This window comes from Panthera pardus, unplaced genomic scaffold, assembly GCF_024362965.1.
Source record: "Panthera pardus isolate Hobbes unplaced genomic scaffold, ASM2436296v1 HiC_scaffold_2, whole genome shotgun sequence".
NCBI classification, from domain to species: Eukaryota; Metazoa; Chordata; class Mammalia; order Carnivora; family Felidae; genus Panthera; species Panthera pardus.
The window spans coordinates 109,510,473-109,525,924 of NW_026526765.1; the positions used below are offsets into that span (position 1 = coordinate 109,510,473).

At 45.8% G+C, this 15,452-nt stretch overlaps 1 long non-coding RNA gene across 1 annotated transcript in view; it reads right to left on the bottom strand.

The window, feature by feature from the left end:
* LOC109246378 (uncharacterized) overlaps window positions 1-14,603 on the bottom strand; it is a 152,889-nt gene extending 138,286 nt beyond the window's left edge. The window contains exon 1 of the long non-coding RNA XR_002071334.1: window positions 14,455-14,603. This is a non-coding gene — a long non-coding RNA (uncharacterized LOC109246378). The remainder of the gene's footprint in view (window positions 1-14,454) is intronic.
* Window positions 14,604-15,452: the final 849 nt, after the last annotated feature.

Here is a 15,452-nt window from a genome sequence, read left to right on the forward strand (position 1 = left end):
AAAATGTTTATGAATGAATGTTCAGACCGTGTAAGAGTCACCTGTTGTGGCATAACAGATTAGTCCAAAACTGAGTACCTGAAAACAACACACATTTATTATCTCACGGTTTCTGTGGAGTGGAAACCACGTGCGGCATACCTGGGTCCTCTGCTTCACAACCTCTCACAAGGCTGCACTGGAGACGTCAGCCCAGAGTCTGTGGTTCCCCCTGAAGGCTCATCCGAGGAAAGCTCTACTTCCAACCTCAGTTTCTCGAGGGCCCAAGTTCCTGGATGGATGTTGACCAGAAGCCGCCCCCAGTTCCTTGCCACTTGGGTCTCTCCAATATGATAACTTGCTTCAACAAAGTGTTCAGGCCAAGAATGCAAGGCAAAGGTCATGATCTCTTGTAACTTAATTGAAGAAGTGATATCTTTGCACCTTCGCCATATTCTATTGATTCAAATCAAATCACTGGGTTCAGATGCCACTGAAGGGGTAAGAATTACCCGAGGTTGTGAAAGCCAGGAGGTGGGATCACTGGGGCTGCGGTGAAGCCTGCCTACCATGGCCAGCCTCTGGCCATGGTTTTTCATGGTATCATAGTCTATCATAGCAAGAGAGACCTAATTTAAGCTGGGGGACTAGAGGAGGCCTATCTGCACAAGTGACATTTAATTTGAAGACTCAAAATGAAGAAAACTTGGCTAGAGCTCAGGGGGTACATGCGCTTGGATCAGAATGTAAAGGGCATAGAGCATGACATGTTTCAGGAACTGAAAAAAGATCTGAGTGCACAAGGGGGAAAGTGGCACAAGAAAAGGTTGGAAAGGTAGGCAGAGGCGGGATCGCACCGGGCTAGAGTCGGGGCGAGAAGTGTGAGTTTTATTCTGAGCACAAGTGGGAAGCCACTGGAGGATTTTCAACACAGAGTGACACAATCCAATTTACATTTGCAAAAGATCACCTGAGCTGCTGCTCAGAGAATGAACTGGAAGCACAGAGGGCAGTTGGGAGCTTCTGCTAGCAAGAGATGACGATGACCTGGCTGAGGAGGTGGAAAGGAATGAGCGTGTGTGAGATCCAGCTCAGAGCTTAAAATCAGCACCCCAGGAAAGTTGAAGAAAGGCCCATGTCACCAGGGTGGGAAGAGAAAGAGGAGGACAGAATGACGTGGCTGATGATGGAAAGAGAGGGGCAGTGTGGGCACAGGATGGGGAGCAGTGCTGCAGGACGAGACACGCCCTGTGCTCCCCTGCCCTGCTTGCTCGGGCACCTTGCTTCCCACCTCCTTGCTCCCATATCCTTTCATATAAAAATACCTGCCTTCCAGGATTATTGAAAAGATTCAATTAAATAACAACCTCATCCATACCCTGATACACTACCGCGAGGCTCATTCATTCACTTGGCCAGATCTCTCTACTCAAGAGTCACTGATGGTCCGAGCCAAACTGTCACACCCCATCTCCGTCCATCTCTGGCCCCTTACCCCACTTTAATTTGCTTTGTGCCACTTAACTGCCACTTGCTTTGTTTTGTTCACCCTACGTTCTAGTTCTCCAGGCCTAGAGAAGATCCTGGCCTACAGCGGGAGCTCAGTAGAGTGGCTGAGCGTAATCACTGAACAAGCACAGCACCGTGCGGGCTTCTTCAGGTTTCCAGGTGCATCACAGATGGTGTGGAGGAAGCTGCTCGGGCCGTAAAGAGAGTAACAAGTAATAAACACTTGTGTAATACTTTATAACATACAAAGGCCTTGCTCAAACCCCATGCTCTATCCTCCTCGATGGTCTCTGACATAGCAAATGTCCCCACTCACAGGTGACACACCTGAAGGCAAAGGGACTTCATTCACTTCTCCAAAGTCTAGAAACAATGGACACTGGAAAGCAAGCTAGGGCCCTGCCTTATATGAAGTCACTTTCCAGTGGGGCAAAAGTTTAAGTGCTCCTTCCAGCTCATGAGCAGATCTAGTAATCTGTACCCCCTGGAATGTGTATCTAGCTCTCTGGAATTGCTCTCACTCTGTCCACACATATCCTTTTCCTGCTGATCTACAGACACCACATGTGTAATACACCCAAACCACGCCCAGCAGAACTGCAGATAGTCAGGCAGCCGGCTGTATGGTTGCCCCGAAACTTCTCCACATCCCATAGCTTCCTTTTTCTTTCAGAAGAACTCACCTGTGCCTTGCTGTATTTTTTTTTAAATGTTTTCTTATTTATTTTTGAAAGAAAGAGAGAATGTGAACAGCATAGAGGCAGAGAGAGAAAGGGAAAGAGAATCTCAAGCAGGCTCTGCATGATCAGCACAGAGTCTGATGCGGGGCTAGAACTCACAAACCATGAGATCATGGCCTGAACCAAAATCAAGAGTCAGAAGCTTAACCAACTGAGCCACCCAGGTGCCCCATGCCTCCCTGTATTTCTTAGGTTATCTCAATCCTACCATAGACTCCTGGCCTGCAAATTCATCATTATTATGAAAATAAATTAATAAGGGAGCCTGAGTGGCTCAGCCAGTTAAGCACCTGACTCTTGATTTCGGCTCAGGTCATGATCTCACCATTCATGAGATGAAGCCCCACATTGAGCTCTGTGCTGACAGTGTGGAGCCTGTTTGGAATTATGTCTCTGCCCTCCCTACCCTTCTCTCTCTCATGCATGCATGTGCACTCTCTCTCAAAATAAATAAATAAACATGCAATTAATTAATTAATTAATTACATCCCTCCACTTTGACTCATATGCATTCATCAATCAAGGGGTGAGCGTCTGCTTGGTGTCAAGCACTGTGCTGGGAAGTGGAACTAGTTCCCATGTGAAAGGGCAGGCAGACTTTAAGCAGGAATCACTCTGTAGTTAGTACTGTGGCTGATGTTATAAAGAAGTTCAGAAAGACAGGACACGGAAAGGACAGGACGTGGAAAGAAGGCCCATCTGTGACCTGGTCTTGGGAGTCTAGGAAGGCTTCCCTAAGGAAGGGTCATTTAAACTGGATAAGAAAGCAGGAGAACATTGTGGGCACAGAGAATGGTATATAAGAGACCACTGAGACCTCCAAAAGCTTCTAGAAACCCCAAAAGCAAAAGCAAAAACAAATTAACAGAGTAAATGTAAAGAGGCTTAGCACCCGATGAAGCCAGAGAAATGGGTGGCAGCCAGGAAGAGCCAGGCTTACCTGATCTACTTCTCCCTCTCCTCCAGGATGAACAGGAACAAGGCCACGACTGTGGCCTCACTTGACTAATAGAGTAGAAACACCAATGGCGCTAATTTGTGCCTAGAAAGATGTGTAATTATGTCTCAGTATCTTGAAAATGTCTTATCCTGGGAAACCAGCTTCTGTCTTTGTGACACAAAACATGAGCCACTTGTGTCCACTCAGCAGTCGTGGATTTGCACACTCAGCTTAGTGGAGGCAATCTGGCTGGGGCTCCTTCCCAGGGAAACACACCTCCTGTTCCAGGCAGTGGGTTCTCATGCAATGTGCTTCAGGAAGCCTCGGTTCACTGTCACTATTCTTCCTTAGTCTCTCAAGGCCAGTGGTTCTCAGCAGGAGTACTGCGGAAGCTTGAGGGCATGTTTTTGGTTGTATCGATAACTGGGAAGCACTATCAGCATTTACAGGACAGGGACAGAGACGCAGCCTTTCTGCAATGTCTGAGACGGTCACAGCAAAGAACTGTCCAGTTTTCCCCGCGACTGAAGTCCTGCCAGGTATGGATGCAGGTGAAAATCCTATTTACAGTTCTCTGAGACAAGAGCCTAACTACGTTTTACATATAAACACCAAAAGTTTTTTGCGCGGTTTCAATATATCCTTAATTATTCCATAATGAAACTGCAGTGGAAAATGGGGAAGGATTTACTTTGCTTTTTCCAAAACTTTTCCCAGCACTAGTCATCATTTCCCAAAATCATATCATGGTATTTGAGTCACCCATAGGACATGTATAAATCTGCCTTTGAAACTGTCACATTGATGATTATACACATATATATCTGTCTTATTTCAAAATGCCACTCTAAAGAAAAGGGCCATCAATATTCAGTTAGATGTTGTTTTACCTCTCTTAAATCCAAATACGTGTGTTAGCGAAGAAAGCATCCGGGTACTTCTTTTTGAGCCCTATTCCTTGCTGCTCAAGGGGTGGTCCACAGACCAGCAACATCCACATCTACCATCATACCTGTGAGAGGAAAGATCTAAGGCCCCCACCCTGGATCTACTAAAGTCTCAGTCTGCATTATTAAGACTTCCAGATGATTTAGACCCACATAAAAGTTGACAAAGCTCTCTTCTACGTTAGGTATGAAAAAGCACTGAAAAAGTATTTTTTTAATTATAAATGACTTTCCTTTCATTTCTCCTATTCCATTAGGACGTTATATTAATGTTTTAATTATATGTAAAAGGTGGGTTATGTTACCAATGAATTTCACCTCAAGAAAGTAAAACGGGAGTTACAAAATATATTTTAGTGAAGGAGGGGGTTGTTGCTGGTAGGGTTTGAGAATGCTGCTTTAAGATTGCTGGCATTCAATAATTGGGTGTGGTAAACTTGGGAGCATCTAAATGGGAATAGGGCACCAGAGTCAAGTTTCTCTGCACTTGGTCATTTATATACTCTAATGACTCCTAAACCTGTATCTCCAGCTACATGCCCCACCCCAGAGCACACTAGATACAGGCCTGCTTTCTAAAGATAGATTGGCCGGATCACACAGTAAGTGTCCTGCTGTTTTCTGCAGGGTCAGGCCGCACTCACTCATTCCACAAATGGGTTTTGATCCCCTTCTATGTGCCATGCACTGTCACAGGGCTGTGAGTAATAGAAAGACAAAGCCCGCCTTTGTGGGGGTTACAACAGACAGTCTCGTAGGAGAGCGAAGAGGCCCACAAATAACTGTATACAGAGTCAGAAAGAAGGAAGTGCCCTGGGAGAGACACAGACCATGCAAGCCGGTGCCTGCGTGAGGGGGACGGAGGTCACTCCCACAGAGAAAGAGTACTGGGAGGTCCCCAGAAGCCACCTGAGTCCCCGCACTGCACGGAGATGGGGCTTCATGCAGAAGCTCTCTGGTTCCCCCACACAGCTATTTAAACTTCGTATACTGTCCTCAAACGTGGCTGGCTACGCCTGTCCCCCAACCCTCATCAGGAGATCTTGCTTCCCTCTCCTCAAAGTAAAAAGAGTCACCAGGTGGAACTGTTTCTACTTTCCACCATTTCTGCCTGCACCCTCACTGGTGCACGGGCCCTCTCTACTGGATCCTTTCGTATTCACCGTTAAACACACGTCACTGTGTTTTAATATCATTTTTCAACCATCTCTCAAGCCACTGCCCCCCTCCTCTCACTCACAATCAGACTTCTTTAAAAGCAAAATGTATTTTTGTATTTGTCTCCACCTCCTCAACTCCTACTCATTCTTCAACCCACTGCAACCAGCCTCTGACCTCACCACCCACAGAAGCCCCTCTCTTACTCATATTGCCAACTGCCTGCTTGTTACTAATGCCAACAAACCCTCCTCTGTCTTCATCTCATGTGAACTTCAGCAGCATTTGACACTGCTGATCAGTCCCTAGAAGCAGCTTCTTCCCTCAGTTTCCATGACACCAGAGCCTGGCCGTCTTCCCCTACCTCTTGGACCTCTCCTTTTGGCCTTCTTGGTGGGCATCTCATGTCTTAAATGCTGGGATACCTTGGGGTTCAACCCAAGACCCTCCTTGTTTTAAATAAATACTTTCTCTGGACTCGACCTATATTTATAGCCTTTAGTGATTCCTAATCTATAGCTCCAGCCCAGTTCTCCCTCCTGAAGAGACTTCCAGACAATTCTCTTTGTCCCAAATCTACCTCAAACTCATATTCAAACACAAACAAAGTCACTGTCTCCCACCTAATCTCTTCTTCATCCCTCGGCCTCTATATCAATGAATGGTACTGCCATCTAGCATTGTGCCCAGGCTAGACGCTGGGGCATCGTCCTTGACTCTTTCCGCATCCCCACACCCAATCGGTCACTCTCAAATCCGTGCTTTACCAGAGAGCCAGAGTCATCTAATGAATGACTATGATTACTTCACCATTCTGCTTAAAACACACTCATGACTCCCTCATGACCCTGAGGGTAAAGTCCAGCCCCAACAAACTTCTACTGCTTTACTTCCTTCTCATTTGTCCTCCAAACTCAAACCAGCTTGATCTGGTTACCCTCAAGCCACCTTCACCTCTGCAGCTTTGAAAAGTTCCCCCGATCATGCTCTGGTCTCAAAAATAAACGTTAAAAAAAAAATTTTTTTTAAAGAAAAAACAAACAAACAAACAAAATATGGAGCATTCAGAATGGCTAGAGCACAAAGCGTCCTTCAGGGAGAGGCAAGGGATGACGTGGAGAGACGCACTGAGCCAGATCACGTAGGGCCTTGAACACCAAAACAGCAAGTTTAAACTCACACCAAGAGCAATGGAAAACATGTCTCTGCAAAGTTTTAAGCAGATAAGGATTTTGTATGGCAGCCACTTTGGCGCCCCTCATCACCTCGCCTCAGCTGCGGTGCACAGTTGTTTGTGAGCGCACACTCTCCTTGAGAGCTCACACCACGTACATTTCCACTTGCGGCCCCAGGACTTCTCTAGGACAAAAACTGTCACAAGATGTATGAAAATGCACTTCCACCCCTACAAAACTCCCAACAGCTTAAGGGTAAGAAAGAAGGAGGAGGCAAGGCTGAATGTATTGTTCAAGCCTGGGTGATGGGAAGATGAAGGTGCCACAGACAGAAACAGAGGGCCTCAACGGGAGGCAGAGGCGGCTTGACATCAGAACTCCAGCAAGCTGAAGAAAGAGGAGGCAGGAAAGCAAGTCATATGGGGAGAAGTGGGAGTTACTTGGGAAGTTCAGCCTGCAGAAAACCGAGGGGGACTAAAAGCTCCCTTCACATACATAAATGTCTATCAGGAAGGAGAGTCTAGAAAAGGAAGGAGGGAGAGGGAGAATGAGGAAAGGGGATACAACTTCCAGAAGCAGATTGTGCCTGAGGCCGTGAAGGTGCCTTGGGACCCCTGCATGGACTGTGAGGGGGTGAGCATCCTCTCCCTCAGACGGCTCAGACAGGGTGTCCAGCAGGTTGTAGGTCAGATTCCTAATTCCAGAGGGATGTGGAACTAAGAGTAGATGTGGCTCTCCGTGCTCCCACCTCTGTTTTCCTCCCCCTCACTCCCTCCGCTCTCAATCTTCACATTGGTGATAAGCCTCATCATGGCTTTTGCCTCAGGAGTGAGTCTAAGGAGACCAGAAAAAGGTGCCACTTGTTCTAGGCACGATGGCCCCTGGGGACCTTTTCTCTGCCACTGTGCCCTCCCTACCAGGGGCCCGCCACTGTCCTGCTGGCCTGCACCTCACCGCCCACAGGGCTTGCCCTCCTCACCCACCTCACCCCACCACACCCAGGACCTCTGCCTCCTTTAGAACCCATCTGCCCAGGCCACCCTGCCCTCTGGTACTCAGCTCTCTGGGGTTAGACACTCCAATAAATTGAGCTGGACTCTGGACTTCAAAACAATGGATGCTACTTGTGCACACTGAGACAGGCCAAAGTGCCAGGTCCCACTGGTCAGGCAGGGCCTTCTAGTTCCCCCTCAAGCACACCTTGCCTGTGGCTACCTATTCTCCTAGGATCTTCCCTACCCTGAAATGTTCACAAATCTTTTCACACAAGCGTTCTAGGTAAGGGGAAAAATGGCTTCTACCTTTGGGTTAGACAATTTTGCCCAGCCATATGTACCTTGTTGTCCTTCTTTGAACAAAGGGGGGTGGGGGTGGACACAAAACATTTATTCAGGAGAGCAATACTCACAAACACACACACACACACACACACACACACACACACACACCAATTTGTCTTAAACATCAAATTGGCAAATTTATAACCCAATCTTCTGGGGGAAGTTTCCTTGAACAAGTTCAAGTCAAAGGGAAATAATTTCAGGTCTTTCGTTCAATAAATATCTTTTTGAATACTTGTAGTGAATTTGGCACCAAAGCAGACAAGAAAGAAATGTCAAGTGTATCCCCTGCCCTTAGAGTTGCATTGGGAAGAAGAGACACCCACACACAGGAAGCCTAGTGATAACCAGGCAGCGGGAGAAAGTGAAGCCATAGGACCTGACAAACCCTGAGTGTGCCTAAGAATCCTCCGGGTATGGAGTCAATTAAAATGTAGATTCCTGGGCTCTACCCAGGACTTCAGAGTCACTAGGCATCTGGTAAATCCCAGAAATCTGCATTTAAAATAATCCTGTTGGGGGTGGGCCACAGACCACCTTTGACAAATACTGGTCCAGCCAGTAGCTCTTTGTAGACACCAGAGGAAAAAAGAAGCCCGCTGGGCAGACCCAGGAAAGGAGCTAACTTTTGTGTTTAGACCTTAAGAAGCAGATAAGGAATCCTTTTCATTCTTCCCCTGCACAGTTGAACGTTTTGAAGGAGAGCCAATACCTTGCCATTATCTGGAGAATGTTCAGTTGGTGCTGGGAATCAAAAAAGACATGTACAGCTGAGTCTAGAGTTGATGAAACCAGTTTATCTGAATCTGATTCCAGGGCAGTCTGATGCTGAAAGGCGGTGTCATGACTCACTGAAGCTTTCACATCTATTGTTTTTCTTTTCTTGGGTGGCTTTGCCAGGACCTCATAGATATCATTATTTTCAGATTACTGTTATTACACACATTCTTTTTGAATAAAATACTACTTTGTTTTCATCTCCATAGAGCGGATAACCAAATTTCAGTTGTTTCTTATCTGTATATATAAAACAGAGCACTGCCCTCCTGGGGTTATTCTCTCAGCTTGTGGGTGTGGTAGAAGGCTAAAGGAATCCCAGGAAGACCTGCCCAAGGCCCAGAGGGAGAAAAGAACTGAAGGGGAAGCTTTTCATTCTCCTCCTGGAGAGCCATTCACTGCTTCTCAACATTTGTGGGGCACTTAATATGCACCAGGCACTATGCTGAGTCCAGGGGCTTCCATTCCAGAGGAGAAATACAGAATAAATAAATGAACACATAAACTGGGGGGAGTTGGGGGGGGGGACATTAGTGGTAAGTGTTATGAGGGTTTTTTTTTTTTTTTTTTTTAAGCCAGTGAGGCTATAGAGAGAGATTAGAGTAGAGAGGCAGGAGGTGACAGGGAGCAGCTGTAGGGAGGCTTGGGGGAAGAACATTCCAGATGCCCTTTTGGAGAAATGAGCATAGCACATTCAAGGAATAGAAAGAAGTTATAATGTGGCTCCAGCCAAAATGAGATCAGAGCATAAAAGTAATACAAAGAATTTGGAGAGGGCCCAGAGGTTTAGTGAAGAAAAGGAAGCTAAGTCCTTGGGCTGACTTCATGGTTTCCCTGTGACCAAGTGGACGGGGTGGTACTCAGTTCCCACTAGACATTCCAGAAACTGAGCTATAACTGCATTAGGAGCAAATAAAGTCTGACATAAAGAAAAAGGAGTTTCTGCCATTTAGCAGGAATGAGTGATTGACGAGTAACTCTATCCAGAAACTGACAGATTGTCAAGTCGGCCTGCTACCCCTGGGTCATTTCAGCCTGGAATTTTGGGCCCAAGGAGAGCAGTCATGGCTTTCTCCCTTAGTGGATTTTTCTATAGAGCTTTCAGGACAGAAGAAAAAGAAAGATATCAGCAAGCTTTCTGAAAGCCACAAAACGATGGGATTTTGTGTGCTGTGTCTGCATTAGGCTCTATCTGCATCTCCACAGCAGCTCTAGTTGTGTGTGTTTATTTATTTATTTTTGTTTATTTACTTATTTTGAGAGAGAGAGTGTGTGTGCATGCACATGAGTGAGCAGGGGGAAGGGCAGAGAGAGAACCCCAAGCAGGTTCTGTGCTGACAGCGAACCCACAAACCGTGAGATCGTGACCTGAGCGGGAATCAAGAGTCGGACATTTAACTGACTGAGCCACCCAGGTGCTCCTAGTTGTGGATATCTATCAACTTGTTTGAGGTGCACTGATGAGCGGCATGTCAATGAGTCGACTGCAAACTAAATGCAAAGAACTTTTGGTGGCAAGTAATATTTTATTTAATACATATGCTTGTTCTGCTGACTCAGGCTCGGACCTTGAAATGGAACCTTTGGTAGAGGTTGCATCAAGGAAAAACACCTGCCTGATTTGTTTTGGCCTAGCACCTGGGCTTGTCGTAGGCCTGCTGTTCTATATACGCCTCCACAATAGTGTGCCCAGATAAAATACAAGATGCCAGGTTTAACTGAACTTCAGAAAAAGAACAAATAATTTTCAGTATAAGTATGTTCCGGGCAATGTTTGGGATATATGTATGCTAAAAAATTTATTCACTGTTTTTCTGAAATTCAAATTTCACTGAGTGTCCTATATATATATATATATATATATATATATATATATATATATATATATATTTTTTTTTTTTTTTTTTGCTAAATCTGGCACTCCTCCTCTGTCACAGTGTATGAACACCAAGCTTCCTTGAGTTGTAATCCAATGTTAAGACCCCCACTGGGACTTACTTCTCAGAGTGGGATGTGCTTCTACCCTACCCAAAAAAGTACAAAGCCTTCTGCATGCGAGCATATACCCAAAAGCCCTCTGTAGAGTGGAGTTGGCCTGACACAGGAATTATTAGACAAGCCCAGGTTTAAAGACTACCTTCTATTTTGCGGCAAAGGGACCCAAAGTATGCCTCTCTGCTTAGCCTGATCGCACTTTCTGATGTTGAGGCTATCTCGGTTTTTCAGAAGGGCCAATCTGTGCCAAACATTTCTTATCCTCCACTCCCGAGCTATGTCCTTAAGCCCTAAGATGTGGATATCCCGGATACAGACACTCCAAGGAGCCCTCAGATATGGGTGCAAGGACCCCCCCTGCAGGCAACACCCAGGAGTCTCCTGTGGACCATGCTTTTCCTCAGCTCTCAGCCTGTGCTCATGAGCTCTTTGCGGTCCCAGATGCTCTTGCATGCTCACCTGACCCACCCTTCTCTTGCCTAATACAACTTTAGTAACCCAATGCCAGCCCTGGGCTGCTTGCCCTGGGCAACAGTGGCTATGCTCCTGGGTGTTACTGCTGGGATTTGCTCAGGCCTCTTAAGAATGCCACCTCAGCCAGCCTGACTCCCCAGACCCTGCTGGTCTGCTCTGCCCAGGAAGATGAGACACTAAGATCATTCAGTTCTGTCCATGTCATCACACAGGACTGTGAATTCTCTACTCTGGTCACATACTATACAAATAATGCTTCCTCCTTGTCCACAAAAAGTCCCTTAGACAAGTTCAACCCCCATGTGCTAGTTGTTCAGAGTGCTGTGACAACGTATGTTCGTCTGACCATCCTTTAGCCCTTGCTGGCCAAAGTATGATGACGCAGAAGCCCAGGGTGACGCTCCAGAGATGACAGTGTGAAGAATCCTCTCCTTGCGGTCCCTATGCGGCCCTAAGGACAGTGGTGTCCCATCCAATGGTCTGCCCTTCTCTCATGATCCTCCCTGTCACAGTTTTGGGGTCTGGTCTCTGGTTCCTCTCTCCCTCTAGACACATTATCCACAACTGTGTTAGGGTTCCTAGGGCAGCTGCACTCTGGTTCAATAGAGAGATAACGTAAGGTCATTTTCCACCTTATTATCTTGAGAAAGCATGAACGCACCAACTTCAGGGGGCCTGAAGCATTTTTCTAAGCAGACAGCACCTCCTCCCTGACCCAGTTCTCTCGCAGAATCTCCGGAACCTGTCTCCTCACCTTCGCCATGGCAGACGGCTGATGCTTCCCAGCATTATTTTCTCAGGCTGAGGCTGCAATTTTCCTGATTTGGCCCTTGCATATTATTTAATTGTTTATCTTGACATACAGGTTTGTCCCAGAGGGGAATACTTAAAAAGTGGCTTGGCATCCCTCGATATATAGAGAAAGATGCAGCTTTAACTTTCATGGACGGCTTTTCTCCTGCCAGACTCCTCCCAATTATCCTGCAGGCTTCTTTGCCCTGAGGGCAGTTTGCAGCTCCAGGGGACTGGAATTGGCTTAAAAAAAATTCCTTCCTCTCTGTGCCCCATGTGAGGGGGCATTGTGTGCTCTCTAAATAATAAGCCTGGCTTTGTGTGACCTAACTGGACAGGGCCCTTTGAGAGATTTTTCAGTTGCAGAGCGAGCAGTCAGCTGCACCCTAGGAAACCAAGAAGTTTCCAGACCAAGGAGAAAAGTCCGTGACAGCAAGAATTTTTTCCCCCTAAATGGTATTGTGAACTAATTCTACTCTCCCACTAGTTTTTAGGGTAATTAGGTAAAAGTGTGGCAGAAGAATCCCAAATTTGTATTTTGGATCTGATAGTGCTTAATCAGATGTCCCCCACCCATTGCTAACAAAACAACAATCAACAAATCATTTTAGACACCTTATTATATGCAAGGCATTGTCGTCGATCAAGGTAATTATTATACTTGCTGATTTCCTTCTCAGGACCCAGTACCTAAAACCTAAAGGCTTAGAAAGAGGTAGAAGTCATAGTGCTTGGCCTCCAACTCACAACAACCCACTCAGAAAAGAAAACTGACCAGCATCGACCACCTGCACTGTGCCAGGCACAGGGCTAGGAATTTACACACTTAAATTATCTCATTTAAACACCTAAATAACCCTGTAAGGCAGAGAGTAGCAGTTCCATTTTATAGATAAGGAAAGTGCCACAGAAGTGGCAGGCAGAATAATGTCCCCAAAGATGTCCATACCCTAATCCCTGTGAATGTGTTACCTCAAATGGGGGAAGGGGGCAGGGAGGGACTTGGTAGAAATGATCAAGTTACAAAATCCTGAGATGGGGAGACTTGCCTGAATTATCTGGGTGGGCCCCAGGTAAGATCAAAGGCTTTTATGACAGGTAGGTAGAAAGGTCAGAGTCAGAGCAACAGAGATACGAGGAAGAAAACAGAGGCTGGAGTGATGTGGGGCCACGAGCCAAGAAATGCCGGCTGCAGCCAGAAGCTAGAAAAGGCAAGGAGGTGGATTCCCCCTGGAGCCTCCTGAAGTTACTAGCCTTGCTTGACCCATTAGACTTCTGACTCCCAGAACTATAAGATAAGAAATGTGTGGTGTTTTAAGATATAGCAATTTGTTGAGCAGCAGTAGAAAACTAACAGAGTGTGCCTGTTCACACCTGCCCCAACTGCATTCCACAGAGGACTTGAGCTGGCCAGAGAAGGTTACTTCCAAGTAGTAGAGCCAGGCAGGGCTGCCATATTGACTCCCTGGCCCCTGGAGTTCTGCAAGGCAGGGGTTGCAGGGCAGGATTCAAACCAAGTCAACGTGTCCTTAAAGTCTAAGCCCTTTCTTCTTTGCTGATGTGCTCTCCAAAGATAACATTCAGGGGCAAAATGAGTGAAGTGTCAAAAGAAATATTCCAAAATAACATGCTGTGGTTAATGAATGACTAAGGAGTTCAGGAAATAAGTGTATTCTGAGAAATAATTACTGGTGCATATTGCAGTGATCAGAGAAGACTTGGTGGAGGAAGTACAGCTTAACCTGGGCCCTACAGCGTGGGCAAGCCGACTGTAATGCTGGAGGCAAATAGAAGGCCTTGCAGATGGGGGATGGCCTGATACAAGAAATGCCACTAGGAATGGAAAGAATAAGCTAATCTCCCCGCCCTTTATTCCCCCACTGCCTCCCTCGCCCTTCCTCTGCCTGTGGATTCCATTCAATCTTCCAACTGAAGTCTTGGCAATGGCCTTAGACAACATCCTGTGTTCTCCCTTACCTTACAGATGGCAAGTTTTGACCCAAACAGGTATAATTTGTCTTTCTTGCCCACAGCTATCCAGCATATCAAGTCTCCCAGGCCAGTGCTCCCCAGCAATGAGGAACAAAGTGTTTTCAGTTCTTCAAAGTCAACAAGCACACTCTTTGTATGTGTGAGTGGCCAGTTTGATCCAGCATATCCAAATAAGGAAAATTTGGAATAGAATTCCAGACTTGACCTAGGCGGGGCAATTTTATTAAATACAAGGACAGTGTGTTCACAGATGGGTTTTTAAGCCACCTTTGATTTATAACTAAGTCAACTGTGAAAAAGGCAGCATATAATAAAAATAATTTTGAGGCAAAAGACTCGACCTCTAGTCCTGAGTTCTATTATCACCCAAAACATGACATTGAGCAAATTCTGTTAGATCTTCTAGGAAACGAGAACTGGTCTTAAAATTCTCTTAATCATTTAAGATGCTTTGGGCCACGAGCAACAGAAATCCTGACTCAAACTGATTTAAACATTAAGGAAATGCATTATCCTGCAAAACAGAAAGTTGAGTGGCAGGGCAGCTTAAAGGCTGAATTAGTCAAGATTCTCCAGAGAAATAGAACCAACAGGATATATATATAGAATGAGATTTATTATAAGGGATTGACTCACAATTATGAAGGCTAAGAAGTCCTGTGATCTGATGTCTGCAAACTGGGGGCTCAGAAAAGCTGGTACTATAATTCCACCCCAAGGCCAAAGAACTGGGTAAATCCAAGTCCAAGTCTGAAGGCTGGAAAACCAGGAGCACCGATGCCTGAGGGAAGGAGAAGATGATGTCTCAGCTCAAGTAAAAGAGAGAATTAACCTTTCCACCTTTTTGTTCTACTCAGGCCCTCAACAGATTGGATGATGCCCACCCACACTGGAGAGGATGATCTTTACTCAGTCTACAGATTCAAATGTTAATCTCTTCCAGAAACATCTTCACAGACACACCCAGAAATCATGTTTTACCAGCTATGTGGGCATCCCTGAACCTAGTCAGGTTGAAACATAAAGTTAACCATGACAAGGGTTGATTGATAACAGTGGTTTGATGATGTCATCAATGACGTGGGTTCTTTCTCTCTTTCTCTCCATTCTTGTCATCCTATCAGCTCAATCCTTACACTGATAGTATGATGACTGCAGCAATTCTAGGCATCACAGTCAGACACAAAGCATCTGGAGGAAAAGGAGAGAGAATCCCCCAGATAGCACTGGCCATCAGTGAGCCACACATACCCATTTCTGAACCAATTACTGGAAAGAAGACCCTATGGGAAAGGTTGTTTCAGCCTCTCCTAAGGGTACAGGAGAGGGAAGACAACTGAACAAAAGCATGATTCTGTGCAGAAGGAAAATGAAAGAAATTGTAGATGGATAGGAAATTTATAGTGAGCTCTATTCTCTCAAAGGTCCCTTCTAACTCTAAAAATCCATAAATTAAAAACTCATTGGTTGTCTGATACGGTTTAAACCCAGACTGCCCATCTACATGCCGACCCAGAACAAAGCACAGTGCTATGCACCAGAGATACAGCCCTGAGGAGAATCAGAGAACTTTCATGAAGCATCCTTTCAAGAGGATCTTGACCATACCACAACCAAGACAGTGAGTCCCGTTT